General features: G+C 43.3%; 1 protein-coding gene across 1 annotated transcript in view; it reads right to left on the bottom strand.

Moving 5' to 3' along the window:
• RASAL1 (RAS protein activator like 1) overlaps positions 1-20,814 on the bottom strand; it is a 765,452-nt gene that overhangs the window by 543,787 nt on the left and 200,851 nt on the right. The window lies entirely within an intron of this gene.

The raw sequence follows: 20,814 nt of genomic DNA on the forward strand, positions 1-20,814 counted from the left end.
CACGCATTGGTATGTAATGCTGTGGGCATGGCCTGACTCGTGTCCTATGCTGCAATCAAGAGTTTAGAGTCAGCAAACCATGCAGAAGCTGAATCGGTGTGCTGTGGTCCTCAACTTTAATTTCTAACTCTATATTTCTCCACTGATCAAGATTATAGTACAGCTAGGGCTTTAAGTGAGCCGGGTCTCACCGGGTCTGTGCACCGACAGCTTTTAAAGGGGCCTTCGAAACGGATCTCTATCGGGCTCTATTCTGTGCCCTGGCACAGCCGGTCTGTGTTCCAGATTGAAGTGACAGCAGGCACATGATGTGCGTGTGCTCACACTGCTCACTTCTCACTAGTGGAGAAGTTACGGCATGACGTCATGCCAAGTGAGCCTTGTAGAGGAAGGGAAATCCTTTAAAGGGAGTCATTTTCTCTCTGGATTTCCCTTCTGTTTTTGAAACTCAGGAGCAGCAACATTGTCGTGGTGTCATCAGGGCTTTAAGTGGAAGCTTTTTCAATATCATGTACAAGCCATAGTTGCTGTTTATTTATCCTATGCAACTAACAACCATTGACAAAGCCAATAGTCCTGACTTCTTGTAGGTATGATGTTACTTGTATCATATATCTGGATGCAATGACAGAAACAGCAAAATACAAGCCAGGTGTCACACTATGCAAAGCACAGATTTTTCGCTTATGTTTTTTAAGCCAAGCCCCTAATTACATTGGCCAGGCCCCTTTGAGCAACCCCCCAGTTTCTTCATCCCACTTAAAGCCCTGCCTATAGCAGACACCAGTTACCAGTGAGCACTTTCCATAGTATTTTGAATATGATTCCTAGGGGGACGGTGAGGGTACAGTAAATGAAACTACGAAACGTTGAAGTGAACAGTGAGAAAGGACTATACAAGGATCCTTATAGATAGGTTGACCAGAATTTTAAATAAAAAAACCGGGACGTTTCACAATAATAGAAGGACTATAATTTTACGTCAAGCGAGTGCACAGAATGACAGCGCTCCTCAGCAGAGAATGACAAAACAGGCAGTAAGGACATACATAAGATGCAATTTTTAAACCCAGTAGCCTGGCTGTGAATTAAATTGCTTCCTTGGAACAACTGCTAACTATCCCTGCTTTATAAAACATAAAAAAAACCTCCACCCGGTTTTTAGCCAACCCTCTCCAAAAACCGGGACATGAGCTAAATTTCTCGAAATCTGCCCGGACAGCTGGTGAAAAACGGGGACCGTCCTGGCAAATCCGGGACGCCTTGTCACCCTACTTATAGAGCAGTAACATGGGCTTTTTTTTAAAGAAATGCTATTGTAAAGTCGATGGTTTATTAGGGAAGTCAGATCTGATTGTAACTACTGTTATGTCCCTGTGCTAGTATGATAGCTCCCTACAGGAAATAAACATTCTACAGGATTTTACTTTTACAGAGGAGCCATAACATGATTTCATACGGCAGAACTGGGGTCCGTTCCGTGACAGAAGGAACATGGTCTGCCTGGTACCCGAGGAGAAGAGAGTTGGGCATCTTGTGAAGGTGCTGGTGTGGCCACTGCACCTTTGTTTGTGGGTCGAAAAACGCTATTAAAATGTATGCATCTGCACTGCAGCAACAGTTGCCAAGGCACTCTACCCCCTGGAGCTCTACAGTAAAACTCCTTCTAAATCCAACTCCGTGCAAAGAATTCAAGTTAACTGGTTTTCTCACCCACCGCAAACCAGTCTGGAGGCGAAGAAGTGCAGAAAAGACATAAAGCAAGTCACCAGGCCTTCTCTATCTATGCATCCAGGATCTAGAGCAGTATTGACATAGCCATCAGGACATGCCACGCCATGCTTCAGTTTAAAAGCTGAAGGCCCACCTCTTTGCAGATCACGATTAAGGTGTCTGGTTTTCGTTTTTAGGTCTCGCCTGACCCAGCGCATGCTCTGGTCTGGCGAGACTTATTGAGAGGGTTCCAAAAAGTGCTACCAGGCCAGCCTAGAACTACAGTGCATATGCGCGGGCGTGCGCGCCACGCTTTACCGCGATTACTTTCACTTTGATGTTTGATCGTGATCGCGATCACTTTCACAGCCAATAGGTCTTGCTTTTGGGACCTTATAAGTGTTTAGTTATGCAACTGTTGCATGGCTAAACACTTATAAGGTCCCAAAGGCGAGACCTATTGGCTATGCCAATGCTTGTTACTTTATTGCTACAGATAAACACAGACAGAACCAATCTTTTGCCTATCTGCATATATTTTTAAAGTGGAAAAATACAGAAATTGTGCTTCTTGTGAGTGACTTTCTTTGTTGTCATTCGTGAATTCCAGATCAACTTTTAAGCAGATAGACACCAGGGCCAGACTGTCTTAAATACAGGCATTTAACATATATTTGTATATAATGCTAATATTTACATGGCTGTGTAGTGTTTTGCTATATTTGGCTGCATAATTTGCTAATATTCAACAGGCATCAAGTATGAGTGCATGTTTATCAGTTAAATAAATGTTGAAATATACCATTTTACAATTCCATTAATTCTTAAAAACATAAAATAAATATGGATAAATACCAATAAAATGCCCCAAAAATAAAAATGGATAAATACAGATGGAAATGTTATGAAAATTAATACCATGAAACCGGGGCTCTAAAATTCATGCTGCAGAAATGGCACCCTTTTACACTTTCGAAAAGATACCCCTCCTATCATGCAGTGACTGCGTCTTTGGCTTGGACCCTGTAAAGCACTCCACTGCATTTTGGCTAAGTTTGCAATATATAAACACCAAAACACATATGTAGATATTGCATAGTCTCAGCCAGGAAGCTGGAATATCCCCACAAGACTATTAGTTTCTACTCAGGATTTTTTAAGTGATGGGGGGGTCATAAACTATGGGATCACCAAGCGAAGCAAATGTCACTCTTTCCTTGTCCTCTTCGACAGGCTCATTACAAGTGGACTAAAAATCGGTAGGTTACGCCTCTCCTGCAGGTACCATTACCTGGGGTACCAGTAACTCCAGAGGGCAGGGGTACTGCCCGAATATGAGTAAGAACCCATTGAAACGAAGAATTACCCCGGGGGAATCGTTAATCCAGCATCCAATTCCCAAGTAATTTCTTATTTCTCTCAGTTTTTCTCCTGGGAATTATACCTATTTGGAGTACGTGAACTCTCCAGGAGAAAAACACTGGGTGCAGGATAATCTGTGTACATTGTGTTTCAGATGGTGCCGGTAACAACAATTGCATGTGTTTGGGAACTAACATCAATAGAAAATCCACTGCACAATTGCCTGCAATGTGTCTGCATGTGTGCAGATGTACCTTGAAACATCCATTTGCATGTAGATGCCAAAAAGCATTGGCAAAGCGAACAATGAAAACAAGACCCGTTGACTTTGCCAAGGCTTGTTTGTACCTGGGTGAACATTCTGTTGCTTAAAAGGACACTTGAAGAAAACATGAGACTGTTATAACCTGAAGGGTGAACGAGTTCTTTACAATTATGGCTTCAGGGAAGGAACATGAATACTTTCGTAAACCGACAGCAAGGACACAGCCTCATACATGCAATAAAGTAGAGCACATGGTATACATGAGAATAAAGATGGAGTCAGATTTATACAGCTGTACTAACAACGGCCTTCAGTGAGGCGAGAACATAAGTACTTTCAAGTTCGAAAAGAGGACTCTGGGTTTAGAAATAAATCATTCATCTTGTATTGGAAGATCTGATGCAAGGAGCGTGTTCTATATAGAAACATCCAGGGCCAGTTTTAGGATTTTTGGGGCCCTGGGCGAAGGGGAATGTGCGAGGCCCCTCTAATTTACATAAGTGACACCTTCAAGGCTCTGGAAGCTCCTTTGAGCAGACTCCTCTTGGGCCGCAGCTCCCCTCTCTGCCACCTACAACCTCTTTCACAGCTCATATGGGGCTGAAGGTGTGAGAATAGTTTGGGTGCAGAGAGTTAAAACTGTACAGACTGTAAAGTACTGACAATGGGCGTCCCGCAGTGTCTCTCAATGGGTAGCCTGGCAGGAGGCCTAATTACAGGACAAAATGCATCTCCTTGCAACTGGCACAAGATGAAGTGTCCCCCTCCACTAGACCTCCCCACACCCTCGAGTCCCAGGGAGGGGCCCTCTCCTGTAAGCCCAATTGCAAACAGACACTTTCTTCAATGGAATCGGCAGGGGTACAAGAGGTTTGGTGTGAGTTGCACTGGTGCGGGGCCCCATGCTGGTGGGCTGAGTGTGAGGCCCTGGGCAGCTGCCCACACTGCCCATGCCTAGTGCTGGCCCTGGAAACATCCATGTCCTGTGATGAGGTTTTGTGGAGCTTGCTGCCACAGAGTGCTGTGAGAATACACAGGTTCTGTTGATAACTACAAATCCCGCTTCCCCCTCTGACCAAACTGTAACCCTGTGCAGTGACTTATCTTTTTATCCCTTATGTGCAAAAAAGTAGCAGAACCCTCTGCTCAGCATGGTGGACTTTTGCTGTAATTTATGTTAAACGGGGCACCGGGAAAAAGTCTCCTAAAGCAAATGGAATTCCGACATCTTAGTGGATTGTGTTTTTTACAAATTGTGGATGGTTGTAAACTGCTATTATATCACAGAGGCCTCATCACGACTGGTTAGCCCTCTTCAAGCGAGTTTGACATCCGACGTGGGTAGGGCTTGAAATGGAAAAATACAAGTGCAGGTACTCAGTAGCAGAGTACCTGCTTGTTTCTGAGAAGTGCCTGTACTCTCCAATTAAAAGTAGTACGTCACTCTTGAAAATTGCTGGTACTCTCCCTCTCAGAATAAAAAAGTGCTGGTACTCCGTACCGGACAGTACTGGCCCATTTAAAGCACTGGACGTGGGGTTGTAAAGATAGATTTGGCGGCAGGAGGACACTGCGTTTGGGCTCTGAGGATGCAAAAACTGTACCTCAGTTATACCAAAATACCATGAGACGACTCAGAAGGCAATACCAACATGGCGGGTAAAGAGTGTTACTGGACCAAATTTGATTGGAAATAAGGTGGGAACACAGCACTCCTGCTTTCTTTTGTTTCCTTTTTTTAAATTATGCACAGACATGATCCGGGAAACCTGGGAACATGTGCTCGGGTTAAAATGGAAAGTAATGTGGCGGAAAAACTACAGGAATCAGTGAAGAAGGAACACGGATTCATGTTGTTATTCCAGATTTCATATGGGAAATCTTGGAATATTGTAGAATGTCGGGCTTTCCAGGTGAGGAATCGGCAGTCTATTGACTTTTGTAAAGTAAGCTTTAAAACAGGGCAGGGGTTACTGGTGCTCCTGTGTGCCTGTCCTCTCACTGCTGTCTGTGTTCACATTTGCAAAAACAACAGTTGATGGACAGAATGCAGAACAATGTCCTACATTAAATTGTAAATTGATACTTGTATAGCGCACTACTCACCCGCAAGGGTCTCAAGGCGCTTGTACGAATACCGCTGTGGAACCCATCCTGGCTTTCCCTGTGAGGTGTCCACTCCTGGGCACCCCCAAGGTGGAGGCCAGGCATCCTTTAGCGTTGTAGGGGCCGTTGTGGAGATTGAGCAAGCTATTGCCCAGAGTTGCAGAGTGGGACTCCATGACTGGAATAGGCACCGAGGCGAGAATTATCAGGTCCGTGGAATATTTGAGCCCAAGACCCGCCGGGGCGGGGAATTAAACCCTGGTCCCGGGCCAGACCTCTGCATCAGGGTTTGCCGCTCTAACCATTGAGCCACACTTCTCCACATTCACCCCAGTACAGAGATCTGGGACTAAATCCATCGTTTTTTTGCTCACCATGCCATTCCAGTTTGAACCTAGCCATATGCAAATCAGTCTTGACCCTGTGCCTCATGGTTACAGTCCAGCCCGAACTGCCAAGCCAGGTCCTCCCTGGACTGGAAACATGCATCCTAGGACCGGTTTCGGGGTTTCACCCCTCTTCAGCCAGGATAGCTTGATTCCAGTGGCATGGAGAGCACGGGTCTGAGCATACCCGTCCCACTCAGGGTGAAAAACTCAAAAACAGCAGTTCACATTTCACCATAGCAGGTACTTTCAATACCTAATTTGCATAAACCTGAACGGAATTACGTGGTTAGGGGTGGAGCAAGGTTTGCTTGGATCCATCTAACACTAATCCAAATAGTTCCTTAAAGTCTTACCTCTCTTTTTATAGAATTTCTCATTCATTTATTCACAATGTATTGCTGCCTCCTTATCATTATTTTCTTGATGTATTTTCATTGTAAAATTCAATAAAAAATGTCAACACAAAAAAAAAGTCTTACCTCTCTTAGCCTATGTGACCTTAAGCTGGTAGAAAGATAGTGACTCCGCCCCATCTGTCGCTAGGTCTGCCTTTACTGTGCAGCTGTCGCCAGACATAATGTGATCAACTTAAAAAATAGCTTTCAAGGCTACCACAGAGAGAGACATTGGCTCCACCCATATGTTGGTAACCAGGAGTACAAATTTTGATTGGGCGGAAGTCGTGTGCTTCCACACAAAAAAAAGTGCTTCCCCTCCATATAGCTATGATTATTCTCTTTATTTATCCAGCGCCTGAGCCAGCAACAATATGGCTGCCTGACCCTGAAGTTTCAGTGGCACAAACATAACATTGCAATGCTGTTAAAGTGTCGTAGATAACTAGATAATGTAGGTGTTTGTTTTTCTCTGACAGCAGCACAGATGGGAGGAGAGCAGTCACAAGGAATGTGTGACAGTCCTGGGAACACCCATCTTCCATCAATAATTCTAGACATCAGAGTGCAGTTTTGTGTTTGGGAGCAGTAGAGGATGCCCATGGCTACACCAACTTACATGGATTTTTAGATCTTACTTGATAATGCAACGGTTTTATGCCTTTGTGGTGAACAAAAAAGAGCTTATAGACTACTACTTACAATGGGCTAGGCTCCAGCCACATGTTGGTTCCACTGAGTACAGGATCTGATTGGGAAGTATTTGTGTGCTTCCACTAACAGCACTACTTTTATTGCACTTTTTTGTTTGTGGTAAAGCTTATACTTGATAAAGCAGAACTGAGTTGGTCATGTTGGCAAGCATGATTTAAGACTTATCTGTTTAATAGGAAATGTTATGATAAAGGCAATAGGCGTCACATATTTATTGTGAAAAGCATATGATAAAGTCAATAGGCATTTAAATGTGGATTTTTATGACTCTATAATAAAGTCTACTGATAGGAATTTCTTACATGGATCTCACAGATTACTGTAGTAGGCAATGGTTTTGGTGCTGGTTACCCTATGTGACAAACTGTGCCTACAGAATCTTTGTATTGTTAGAATCCTTGTTAGACCCTTTTAGGAGAGGTAGTATTTTGCTTCGCCATTTTTAATTTTGTTTACCTTTCTAATTGGTTACCTTGTGGCAAATTTTACTTTAAAAACTGTAAGCCTGGTGACAGGCTATAGGCGTGGTTGGTTTTCTCGGAAAGGTTATGGCTGATGCGATAGGTATGGTCTGCTTGTTATGATGAAATATTATGACAAAGGCAGTTGGTCTAGTTTGTAAATTGTGTAAAGCATTTGTTAAAGCCAGTAAGCCTTTAACAGTTTGTTGTTATCACACTGTTTTAGAGGATACATATGTTATTACATGTAATCTCACAGATTACCGTAGAAGGAAAGGATTAAGGTGTTGACCACCCACTCTGACAAATCCTGGGAGTTTTCACTGTGATTAGTCTTTTTGGGTCTTATTAGGCCCTGTTCAGAGGGGTTGATTATTGTTTTGCAAATTATATTTCTCTTTTTGTAATTTGTAATTTTATACCTGTATACATAATGGTGCAAGTTTCTGTGCCGTTGTTAAAGCTGGTGTTGGATAACGTATAAAGCCAAAAGTAAATGTTAAAGGCTTCATCTGTTTATTGGGAACACTTATATCTGAATCCTAAGGTATGTTCTTTTTATACTGAAAATGTATGCCAAATCAAGTGGAGCTTACTTACTTTTTGTGAGAAGCATGTGTTAAAGATAATAGTCTTTTAAGGATAGATTGTTATTACACTGTGTTAAAGCCTGTCGGAAGGTATTTTGTTACATGTAATTTCACAGATTACCTTAGTAGGCAAGGGTTTTGATGTTGTTGATCCACCCAAATAAACTGTGAGGATAGAAGATAGGCACTAAAATACTCCTTGTGAAACTCTCTTAGGAGGGATAGGGTCTGAATTAGAGATGTATGCCGACCCAGTGGACACCTCTTGCATTTCCAGGAACCGCTGTCACAGCGATTCCAGTAGATTCATTGAAAGTTTGACGGACTTCTCTGTCAACATGACAGTGCCGTATGCCAAACTTTCAACTTTCTTTATTTTCAAGAACAAAATCCCAAAGCACAATTTTGCTTTAGAAAATAAAAAACAAAAAGGAATGATTCCCTCGCCATGGAAGTTATCTCCCATGGCTCAGGGGTAATTTTCCAGTTTTCACTGCCCCATACTGCCAGGCTTTACCTGGCGGTGACAGACAGCGAAAAATGGCCATCTGTTCAACCACTTTAAATAGGGTGGACGGACACATGGCAAATGTCCAATGGCCCTTTCTCCACCAGGCCACTGGAGGTGTATCTAAAGCCGTAGAGCCAGAGTAGTCTCCAACGTCTACATACTGAAGTCCTGCCGTACTCTAAATGAGGCAGGTGGAACTTCGCTTTTGCAGAAACGGTATTGCGTTGCCTTTGTGATGGAATATGCTTTCCGCCAAACTCTAAATCAGGCCAATAATATTGTGTTTTACCACTGTAACTGTAACTTTGTATAATTTGTATCTTTATTACTGCATGCCAGATGGTTTCCTTGTGGAAAGCTTATGCTCAGTACAGTAGGCCTGGGTTGGTTATGTTCAAACACACAAAAGGTGATGGGAGGAATTCCTGTAATATGTCTAACCACTGGTAATCGCGGGGGTAGCATTCCAACCCATCGTTCTTCTGTCCACCATGCCATCTCAGTTTGGACCCCCCCATATGCAAATCAGTCTTGACCCTGCTCCAATAGGAACAGTACAGCCCAAAGTGCCAGCCAGGTGCTCCCTGAACCAGAGCACAAACAAGCCATGACTGGTTTTTCAGGCTCTTCAGTCACATGTAGCTAGGTTCTAGTGGCAAAGTGAGCACAGTACCATGTCTGGGCATAGCCTACGCCACCTAGGGCATTACATCACACACACAGAAGGTTATGGAAGGCATGCTTTGAATACGTCCATCCACCGGCAATCGCCTATGGTGGCATTCCGACTCATCATACTTTTACCCACATTCCACCTCACTTTGGACCCAGCCATATGCAAATCAGTGTTGACCCTGCTCCAACAGTAACAATCCAGCCCGGACTGTCAGGCGGGGTGCTCCCTGAACGAGAACACAAGCAACCCGTGAATGGTTTCACCTGATTGGAGATTTTCATTTGGATGTAGCTTTTTTCCACTGGCAACATCATCTCAGGACCCACGTCTGGGTATACACTTGGCACCTTAGAGCATTGCATCAAACACACAAAAGGTTATGGGAGAATGCTTGCAATAACTCTAACCACTGGCAACCACTTGGGGTAGCATTCCAACTCATTGGTCTTTTGCCCACCATGCAACTTCAGTTTGGACCCAGTCATATGTAAACTGGTCTTGCATCGTGAGAATTCTAGTTAAGCCCTTTTGAGATTGCATTTTGCCTTGATAGCTCTACTTTTGTATACATTCACAATTTTATGTTTGTGGTCCTTCCCGGTGGTAGCCTTGTGAGAAAGCTTATGCTCAGCACAGTGGGCCTGAGTTGGTTATGTTGACAAGCCCAGGATAACAGCAATAGGCGTAATTGGTGTTAGTGTGGAGGGAAATTGTGTGCTACATGCCCTGTTTGTTATAAACAGTTATCACAAAGGTCATAGTCCTGGCTTATTCAATGTGAAAAGCATATGGTAAATAGACCCCTAACAGTGGATTGTTATCAAATTATGTTAGAGGCCGGAGAAGTATTTGGTTACACGTAATCGCACAGATTACTATATTAGGCAAGGGGTATAGTGTTTGTCACCCACTCTGGCAAACCATGAGAGTAGAATTTCACTGTAATGGTTCTTGTTAGGCCCATTTGAGAGGGGTTGTAAATGGTTTTGCCAATTGTAATTTTTTATACATTTGTCATTTATTTAATATGGAAAACAATAGTGTGAATATGGAAAACAATACATTCAAGTCACGTCCATATAAACGGAATCGCCCGTCATGCACTCCACATCAACCTGACCCGCTAATACATACTCAGGCAAGCTCTGAGACCCAGGCCCGGGGTTACTGATTTATAGGTCGGAGGTAGGATGGCACATAGCTAGCAGATAACCGTCCAAACAGGAAACCCTAGATAGGTGCAGCAACATTACAATGGTCAAGGGAGAACGGACCCAATAAAACACACATGGCCGGCGGAGGTACGCACATTCCAAAAACACCATAAAGTCAGATCCCATACGAGTTAGGAACATTTAGCCAATCAGAACACAGCACATGCAGTGATCATGCGCTCCCCATGCTGGACAACTGGACACATTACCCACAGGTCACATTGTATCAACGCAAGGTCGAGGCCCATCTGTAGTAACCATTTGACCATTAATTTACAACTCTAAGGCAGTAACCAACATTTCTCACCAGATACGCCTTACCGGAGAACTTTTACAACCTGATGAACACTGTATTTAAGAAGGCTCTCAACTGAATATAATTTGAGACAGTCCTCGGACCCTACTCCTGTAACTGCCCTCCCGGCCACTATTTTAAAATAAACAAACTCTTCCTGTTTTACCAAGCACCTCTTGTCTCTTGTTTGTTAAGGTATTTCAAATTCGAGCTCCAATTTTATTAATGTATGCCTGATTGTTGCCAGTTTATGTACACTTCAGTTGCCCTATGTTGCATGTCTTGTCAAGCCGCTGATAAAGGTATGGGGCCTTATCGGCTCACGGGAAAGCTTATGTCAGATTCCTAAGGTGTGATTTTTTATAATAAAAAGCAAGTAGACCTTACTTACTTATTCCGAAAAAGGTGTTAAAAGCAATAGGCTTTTAAGGGTGGATTGTTAATGCATTCTGCTAAAGCCTGTAAGAATGTTTTTTCTTAAATGGAATCTCACATATTATTGCAGTAGGCAAGGATTTTAGTGCTAGTGACCCACTCAACAAACCGTGGGGATAGACAATTTGCACTACAGTAATCCTTATTAGGCTATGCTAGTAAGGGTTTTACATTGTTTTGACAACTGTATTTTGTACATATTTGTAACTTTATTACAGTATACAAGGTAGTGGCTTTTTGGGAAGGTTTACCACCAACAGGAAAGGTCAGAGTTGGTTATGGTGACCAGCCAAGATTAAAGCTTATAGGCCTGATCATTTATAATAAACACTTAGATGAAGGCAGTAGGCCTTACATACTGATTGTAAAAAGCATATGTTAAAGTCAATCGGCATTTAAGGGTACAATGTTATTATTCTGTATTAAAGTCAATAGATGGGCATTTTGTAGCATGGAACCTCATAGATTTCCATAAAAGGCATGTGTTTTGGTGATGGTTACTCCCTCTGACAAACCATGGGTACAGAAGATTTGTACTGCCAGAATTCTTGTTAGACCTTCTTGGAAGAGATAGTATTCTGCTTTGCCAAGTGACATTTTGTACACTATGTACTTTAATGGCGGTATACCTGATAGTTGCCTGGAGGGAAAGCTTAAGTTCAGTACAGGACACCTCTGTTTGTTATGGTGACAAGCCAATCATAACAGTTATAGGCTTGATTGGTTCAATTGGGAAAATACTTCTGATGCCAGAGGTCTGAACTGTTTATTATGAAAAGTTAGGATAAACACAGTAGGCCTGACATATTGATTGTGAAAAGCAATATGGTAAAGTCAATAGGCATTTAAGATTGGATTGTTAGTGCTATGTATTAAATCCTTTGGATATGTATTTTGTTACATGAATTGTCATAGATTACCTTCGTACGGATGTATTTTGGTGTTGGTTACCACCTCCGAGAGGGAGAAGATCTGCACTGTAATAATTCTGGCTTGAATCTCATCTTAGCTTCCTGGCAGGATCTTGTGATAAAAATAATAATTACATTCATCCTCTTTCTAGCAGTCTGCATTTAGTTTCTGGCTGCCGCCTCTTTCTCTCTTTACCTTATGACTCTCCTTACCACCCTTATCTCGCTACTTCATGTCTATCTTTACGCTCCTTACACATCTACTTCAACTCTCTCACTACACTTCTCTCTTATGTCTGGCCACTGTCCCAGCCATTTCTCTTATTCAGCAGAGCTTGATGTCATTTTCTAGCCAGAGAAGTGTACACATAGGAAGAAGAGAGGAGGACAAGAAAGTAAAAGAGAAGTAAGGAGGAAATAATCAGATTTCACTGAATGCAATGGTGAAAATTCTTTAAAAATGCCAACTGTGAAGGGAGCTTTATTTTTTATAACGAAAATTCAGCAATTACAGTTACAATTTCAGGTGCACATGTATCAGTCTTATTTAAATATTATGCACTGGTTCCCTAAACATCAATTGCTGTGTCCTTCCTAAAATGGGGGGGGGGGGAGAGGCTGGTTAAGCCAGGAATTCCATGTAAAATATTGTTTTTGCAAAACAGTAAAATCTAGATTCAAGCACAATAAGAAATTGTTTTATCAATGCCTGCTCAAGTTTTCTTTTGGAACTATTTGCCTGGAAGACATGGTACAGCTTGAGCTTCTTGCTCTTTTTGCATGCCCCTTTTCTGGAAGATTTTTTATATATACAATTCAATATTGTTTGACATCATAAGTTCTTGAATTAGGTACCAAGGGGTAATAAATTCAAGTTTTTCCTAAAATTAGGCCCCACAATAAACCTTGCCCAGGCCGCAAAAATCCTTATAGTGGCACTGTACATTTTACTTGACTTGTCTGAGCTAGCTCCTTTTGATAGTCCAGTTTTGCGTTCTTTTATTTTCTAAGTGAAAATGATGTGTTATAATCTTATCTCTGACATGCCTTCCCTGCTCCACGCGAGGTAACTGAAAGTGGTTGAGTCAGTGTGGCTAGGATGTCCCTTAGCGTGAGTGGACTGAGTGCATGGTGAGGTGTACTAATAAATAACCTGGCTGGAATCTACCTTGCACACTAAACCTACAACTTGTTTATCTAGTTGAAGCACCTACCTTGCTCATGAGCACGTTGGACTGAGTCCCTTCCCTATATGGACCGCTATTCGATGGCCTGCTGGCTGGACCATCCAGTGTTAAAATGTCAAGCAATGGCAAATGGGCGCTAGAACGTCAAAGGTCATGTCAAACTTCAGCTAGGAAGGGGCAGCCACTTTGGGAAAGTCTGGTCGGAACAGTCCGAAAGCCAACCCATCACAGAAATGCTACTCCAGTGTTCTAGAAGGTCTAAATGCCAAATTATGCTTGGCTATTCACAGATGGCAAAGAACGGGGCAACAGTGTTATCATCTTGCTCTGCCTGACAAATAAAGCTGCATATGACTCTAAGGCAGAGGTCTTCAAACTTTTGGATGCCGAGACCCCCCTGTCAACATTTTCAGGTGTGAGGACCCCCTCCTGAAAAAAAAATCTAAACCTGTAGGCAGGGCTACTGGAATTACGAGGCAGGTGAGGACCAAATTGCACGACAGGTTTGACTAAATTGTGTGGGAAGAAAATGTAAATAATATTATGTTATGCAGTGTATTTTGGAATAGCATTGCTTCATTATTTTGACATTTTTTACACACAGTAACACTGAGGAAAGATTTCACCACATCAGTACCAGTTTATAACCAAAATACAGCAATTAACATCAGAAAGATGTCTAGTCAACATTTGTGAAGGGCCTTCCATTCTGCAGAAATACGTGCTGCCACATTAGAAGGTCACCTGGCCCTGGCCATGAGCAGCAGGGGTCCCTTAAAACCCTGGTGGTCTTGTGCAGAGTTAAGCAATTTACCCATGCTGCTTTCCTCTCACCCCCTCCCTTCCATCCCTCTCTTCTCTCTCGTCTCCCAACCTTGGATCCCTCTCTCACTTTGCAGGCCATTTTCTTTCACCCCTTTTTACAACTTATGAACTCTCCCCATGCAACCTCTCACTTCACCTTTAATCACCCCTTGCCTTTCTGTATTTTCACTGTCCTCATCTCTAACAGACTCCCGCATTTATCTCATCGCCTCTTTGGCCCCATCACCTCTCGTGCCCCTCAGCACTTCTCATTCACCTCAAGTCTCTCCATTCAAATTTGTGTCTATTTGTATCTTACACCTCTCCAGTCCCCCCATTAATCTTTCACATCTGCCCTTTGTTCTTCCACAGCTTCTTGAACCAACGTCCCTCTCCCCTGTTACCTCAGCGCCAGTGCCTAATTTGAGCAGGTGGTTTCTGGTGCTCTGCACTGGCACCTAACTGTGCGCACTGGCACTATGACCGTCTGCCACATGGTGGCTCTGTCTGTGTAATTTAGAGATGAGCATAACAGCTGTTTATTAATTCAATACACATTAAAAACGATAAACTCCTGACACCCATGCCGTTCTTATAGCTTTGGGGGCTTGAAATAGTCTGAGTAGTCACACTTGTACAAGTGTTATGGTTGGTAGTTGCATAGGTATGGTCATTGGCCATGCAGGCCAGGCAATGGGTGGGTGGTTAAAGTTGCAGTGGCCTACTGGTGAGGGCCCTGGAACATGTTTTATTACAAATTAATCACTGCTCAGCACCCACCCCAGTACTCCCTCTCTTCCCCTATCGCTGCTGTCCCTCACCCATGTCGCATCAAATTATCTTTTTAGGTCACAGATCATCTCTCAGCTTACTTCTCTCAAAGTTTAACAGTAGCCCTCACCTTTTGCTCACACTCACTTCTTGCGTGTCCGCACTTCCCTTCGGCACTTCACATTTCTCCTCATCCCTGACGTCTTCAATCGAATTCTCTCACTCCTTTGCCGTCCTCTCTCATCCTCTCACCTCTCCTCACGGAGCATACGGGTCGGACCGGTATGCTCCTCTCGGCCTGCGCCACTCTGCTTATTGTTCCCTAATTCAGGAAGGCATGAATTGTCTGTCTCACTGTTTTGGTGCAGGCCGCGCAGTTATGGAACTTGCACCCTCCTTTGCTTCGCTCCACCAAGAATCTACATCTAAATCTGCATATTCATCAAACTCCAGCTCTGGTCCAGGCAGCACAACAAGTTTTGGTCCCAGAGCAGGAGGGGGCAAAACGCCTGGATTCGTGGCTCTGCCAATGCCGCAGGGTAACAAACGGTTCCCTAAGCCTCCATACTCGGGGGCAGATTTACAAGCCCCTTGCCTGACTTTTGCGCAACAGTCACTTTTTTGACGCAACAGTGACGCAAACAATGCGGCCTATTTACAACGTGACGCATCTAGGGAGATGCGTCACGTTGTAAAGCCCTGCGTCACATTATACCTGCGCCAGGTATAATGTATGCAGGGTGGGTGTTTCCACGCAGGAAGGCCTCGTAAAAGTGGCTCAGTGAAATCCACAAGATTTCACTGCACCACTTTTAGGACGCCACTGCATCAAAACCTTACGCAGGCGTAAGTAGTGACGCAGTGTAGTGAGAATAGGCCTCAGCACGCATTGCTGGAGTTGTATCGTGCTTGCGACACAACTCCATCAATGTGTGACTTTTCCGCCAACAGATGCGTCCGAATTTCGGACGCATCTGTCAATCCTTGCACCATAGTGCGCCGTATTGCAAATACGGCGCATCTATGGTGGCGCAAGGGTTTCTAAGGGTGGCGCAGGGAAAGTGACGCATCTGTACAGATGCATCACTTTCTTGTAAATCTGACCCTCAGTGCTTTAAAATTTTTACAACTCCAGCACATCCACTGGACCAAATTCTCACGAGTTGGAGTGCTGAGATGCAATGGGACTTGTACATAATGTTTTTATAAGATACATTATTCTTATAATAGAAATTGGCAAAAGTGGAAAACACTTTGTGTACAGAAAAAAACCCTTTTAAGATAAATGAAGCCCTGGGAATTAGATGAAAGGTGGAATATTGGTGCCTTACAAATGCACAGATAAATTGTTTCATTAAGGGACAACTTGCTTATGTGCTGTTTTCAGACAAGCAGTATCAATAAACACCATGTAAAATAAGTGTTACTGCATACGATCCCTGCTAAAACAGCCCTCTCTTTAATGACCTCAGATAAAGGAAAGTCTGTGCAATCCCTCCGTATCCCACGCTTCTGTCACTTCTGAGCGCTAAACGATTTTTTGTTCTTGGTTAATTTCATTTGTTGTTGAACTGTGACATTCTTAACTTCCTGGAGTTTTATTCACAGCTGAGTTTCGTAGAACTGTTTAAATGTAAGGAATAGGCAGAGTGGGGGCCCAGGGGGTACTGGAACAAGAAAAAAAAACTAAGCCTCAGTAAGCTGCTTGCAAAGGCATGTAAATATACAAATGGTCTTTAACGACCTGTCAAAAACTCGGGCGTTTCGGAGATAAGACTCCAGACACTGCCCAGCCCAGCTGCAGCAGCCCGGGCTGAGACACACGACGGGAGGAGGGGGGCTGAAGCCCTGTAGTTCCATGGGCCTCGGCAGAAGTGTGACTGGGAATGCGCGACCCCCTTTGTATCACTTCACGCCCCCCCTGGGGGTCGCGCCCCACAGTTTGAAGACCCCTGCTCTAAGGGCAGGGCTTTAAGTGGAATGAAAAAACTGGGGGTCTCTCAAAGGGGCGTGGCCAATGTGGCTTAAAACACGTAAGCTAAAAATCTGTGCTTAGCATAGTGTGCCGCCCGACTTGTATTTTGCTGTTTCTTTCATTGCATCCAGAGATAATACAACAAGCAACATCATACCTACAACACGTCGGGATTATTGGCTTTGCCAATGGTTGTTAGTTGCATAAGATAAATAAGCACCAACTATGGCTTGTTTATATTATTGAAAAAGCTTGCACTTAAAGCCCCTGTGACACCACGACGATGTTGCTGCTCCTGAGTTTCAAAAAGAGAAGGGAAATCCAGAGAGAAAATGACTCTCTTTATAGGATTTCCCTTCCCCTACAAGCCTCACCTGGCATGACGTCATGCCGTAACTTCTCCACTAGTGAGCAGTGTGAGCATGCGCACATCCATGTGCCTGCTGTCATTGCAGTCTGGAGAAAAACGGACCACCTGTGCCAGGGCACAAAACAGAGCCCGATAGGCACCCGTTTCGAAGCCCCCTTTTAAAAACTGCTGGTGCTCAGCACCGGTGAGACCCGGCCCACTTAAAGCCTTGTCAAAGGGCACCACTGTTGCGACAGAAACGCCCCCCTGCAGTGTGATCAGCTGCCCTAAGTTCCCCTCCAGCACATCTCTGCTGGGCTTTCGGTTTACATCTCAGCATGCATAGCAACTATGCATGTGCGCGGAGGACCTCTGTGAGCAAGGTACAAGGTGGGGCACTGTGGTCTAAAGGGACACACAGTGTGTATATGAGAGTGACTATAGTCATTTCACCAATCTGGGAAGTTCTGACAGTGGTGGTCGCACCTGACTGTGGTCTTAGGAGCATGCATTTTTACCCTGTTACCTTCAGTGGGAGAGCTGTCTACCCATCTCGCCTGTTTAAAAAGTTGATATTGGTGGCACAAGTAAATTTGCTCTGTATGGCTGAGACACAATTGGAGTATGCATTTGGTGGTTTACTGTAAAAGCAGGAAGCAATCATGAGGACTCTTGAATGTGTGTGTCTGGCAAGATGTGGGTTGAGGCGGAGCTTACCAAGCGGGAATGTGTATTAGTAGAAAACCAACTCCCAATATCTCAGAGACAAGCCAGACTCACAGGACGCGTGGGTAGACTGAATATTGCCCTTTTGAGGTTTAGAGACAGCCCTTTTTTCTGTCTCGCCCTTCCCCAGCGGGGTGCTGCAGACCCTCTTCAGCAGTAGCCAGGCAGGCAAGAACTCTCTATATTTGAACAATGTTTTATAGCGCTTGGAAGGAAACACTCAACTCCACCCCCTCTTCCTGCATAAATCTTCAAATTACAGAAATGTGACCCAACAGTCTGTTGAAGTTGGCTCACTTCACTGATAGCAGACTTACCCAAAAACAGAAGGGGACAATGAGATGCACCTCGGCATATGGAAAATTAGGATACATACGCGGAGAAGTCCTAAGCCATTGTGCCAGAAATTCTCATTTACTTTTTCCAGAGGTCCCACAGCAGTCTGAACACCAGAGCTGGGGTCCTTAGCCTGTCAAGGCCCCTTACACAGGTTCTGGAACAGGAAACTAGAAGTTCTGTATTCTGCTAGAATCTGCCTTTAAGTACACTGATAGAAGGAGCCGCCTAACTACAAAAGGGTACTGGAGGTATCCATACACGAGGGAAAGGCTGTCCAGAAGAGGAGGGCCTCGAGAAGCTGTCCAGGAAGCAGTGGGCATTGGTCCACCCTAACCTAGGGAAGGATCCACACTGCCATGGTGTGTGGTGGGGCCCTGTGACCATGCTCCAAGACATAAGTGCGAGGTAGCTTGCTCCTTTGATGCATAGCGCAGACAGCCTGAAATAATGATGATCCAATTCAGAGAGACATCAAACTCAAAGCCAAAGCAAGAGTTGATAGATTAGGACAAACAAAGCAAGAGTGGATAGGATGCTGAGATCATCAGTATTATGGATTAAGACTAACAAACAACAAAACAGATTTGTTTTGTATCAAGATATTGTACAAAAAAGTCCTAAATCAAGATATCAATTTTAAAATATTGGCATATTCTACAGATGGACATAGATGTTAAAAGTGTATTCAGTGAGCCACCATTGTCTGCATATACATGACACGGGAATATAAAGGAAATAGTGTGAACACATAAGAAGCCAACGACCAGAAAATGTGCTGCCCAAATAGAGTCCAAAGCAAAATACCCCTAGATCATTCTAAAATTGTGCACACTGTGCTGAGATGAAAAGTCTTGTGATACAACATCTCTACAGAGGTAAAAAAAAAATTAAGTTAATGTTTACACAGGTCACACCAGAAGTTGTACCTATCTTGAGAGATGCATTGTGGAAAAATATATATTAGCAAAACATAAAGGAAAATTAAGACTAGCCTGTATGAACACAAACATATTATGAGGATCAACTTTGAGAAGTCAGCATTTGCTACCCACTTGAATGATCATGGTCATAGTGTTTTCCAAGTGATATACCAGAGGGTGGAAGCAACTGAGAAAAGAGAAAACAGGGAAAATGACAGAATGCTGCTACAAATACAGATATTGTGGATCAACAGAATGTCGAGCGTGGAGACGAGGAGTTGAATCACAGAATGCAAATGACTTTTTTCTGTGATCTATTTTCTTATTTATATTGTTCACCTACTTCTGGTCTCTCTGTTTTATTTTGTATGCTTCTTAGATGGTTTATGCATAACTGAGTGTAACGTGTTACATCTATATTAATGTAACTTTTAAGTGGTGTAAGCCCTTATCGTGATTTACCCTTCCTGTCTAATCTCTACCTGGAAGTTTTTGAGTTTGATTATGAGGTTTACTTTGATTCCCGCCCCTCCTTTGGGTAGTTGTTTTATTGCGTATTTCGTTTCCCCTTCAGTATGATGTCCCCCTTAACCGTGGCCTATGGTTACTGAGCCTTTCATGGGCCCCTAATTTGCAAGATCCATACACAGTGTCCTTTTTCAGTCTCCCTCGGTCCTTAACTTCTTTCTGTCTTATGGCACTTGTGATTCTCACACTCCCCCGTTTGGTTTTTCCAATTTTTCCACAAGGGATGGTTTTCTTCATGGTTTCTTTACATTTTTCCTAATTTATTCTTGTGTTTCTCTTACCTCTGTGTTCACATGTCCTGTGCATACATTCTGACGTGGGGCCTATGTTTTCTCGTTCCCCTTAAATGAAGTTTACTCTCCCACATTTACAATGTAGATCACTACTTCTCTTTAAATAAGAGTCAGTCATGGCCGGGAATGTTCTGGTTGAGACTCTTTCCGAGCCTGTGCTAGACATCATCTGGATATTGTTTCTGGGACGTTTTGAGGCATGGGCAAAGTGGGCAATTGCCCAGAGCCCCCACCTTCCAGAGGGCCTCTGGGTAGGTAATCTTTTCAATAAACTGTCTGTGCCTATTTTATCTTTAGCATATAATTCAATATTGTTTAGCTTCATCTGGCTTAAGTGAGCAGAAAATGGTTAATAAAATTCAAAGTTGTTGTGAATGAGTGCCCCAAAATATTTCTTGCCTGGGGCCCCAAAATCCTTAAGATGCTACTGTATTGTCTGAGTCCCAAGTGTGCACCCGCCACAGTCTTCACTTGCTATTTTTCTCTAGTCTGGTCTTTCAGCTTACCCATGTCTTTTCCCATCCACTATATTTGACACCCTTGGGACACTTGGTTTATCATTTTAGGTTTGCACCCAGCACGTTTTTTTGTTTAGCTGTTCCTCACTTGTATGTTTTTTCACTCTCCAATAGGCGTTTTCCTCCACTATCTTTACTGTAGTTTCTCCTCTGTTGTTTTCCATACAGCCCAGTTTATCATTCTGTGTATACAATGCATCCAATGTCCTTTAGGGCTCTTATTTCTTCTAACTTACATTTAACTTGTGTTTTATTGAACAAATTGAATCTTAGCAATTCCAGTTTAACACTGAGTAATGATTATGAATTCATGTGTATTTTTCCACCTGTATATTTTTGTCTTCCGTACATGTACTTCATGTTTTTT

Source organism: Triturus cristatus, chromosome 11 (genome assembly GCF_964204655.1).
Source record: "Triturus cristatus chromosome 11, aTriCri1.1, whole genome shotgun sequence".
NCBI classification, from domain to species: domain Eukaryota; kingdom Metazoa; phylum Chordata; class Amphibia; order Caudata; family Salamandridae; genus Triturus; species Triturus cristatus.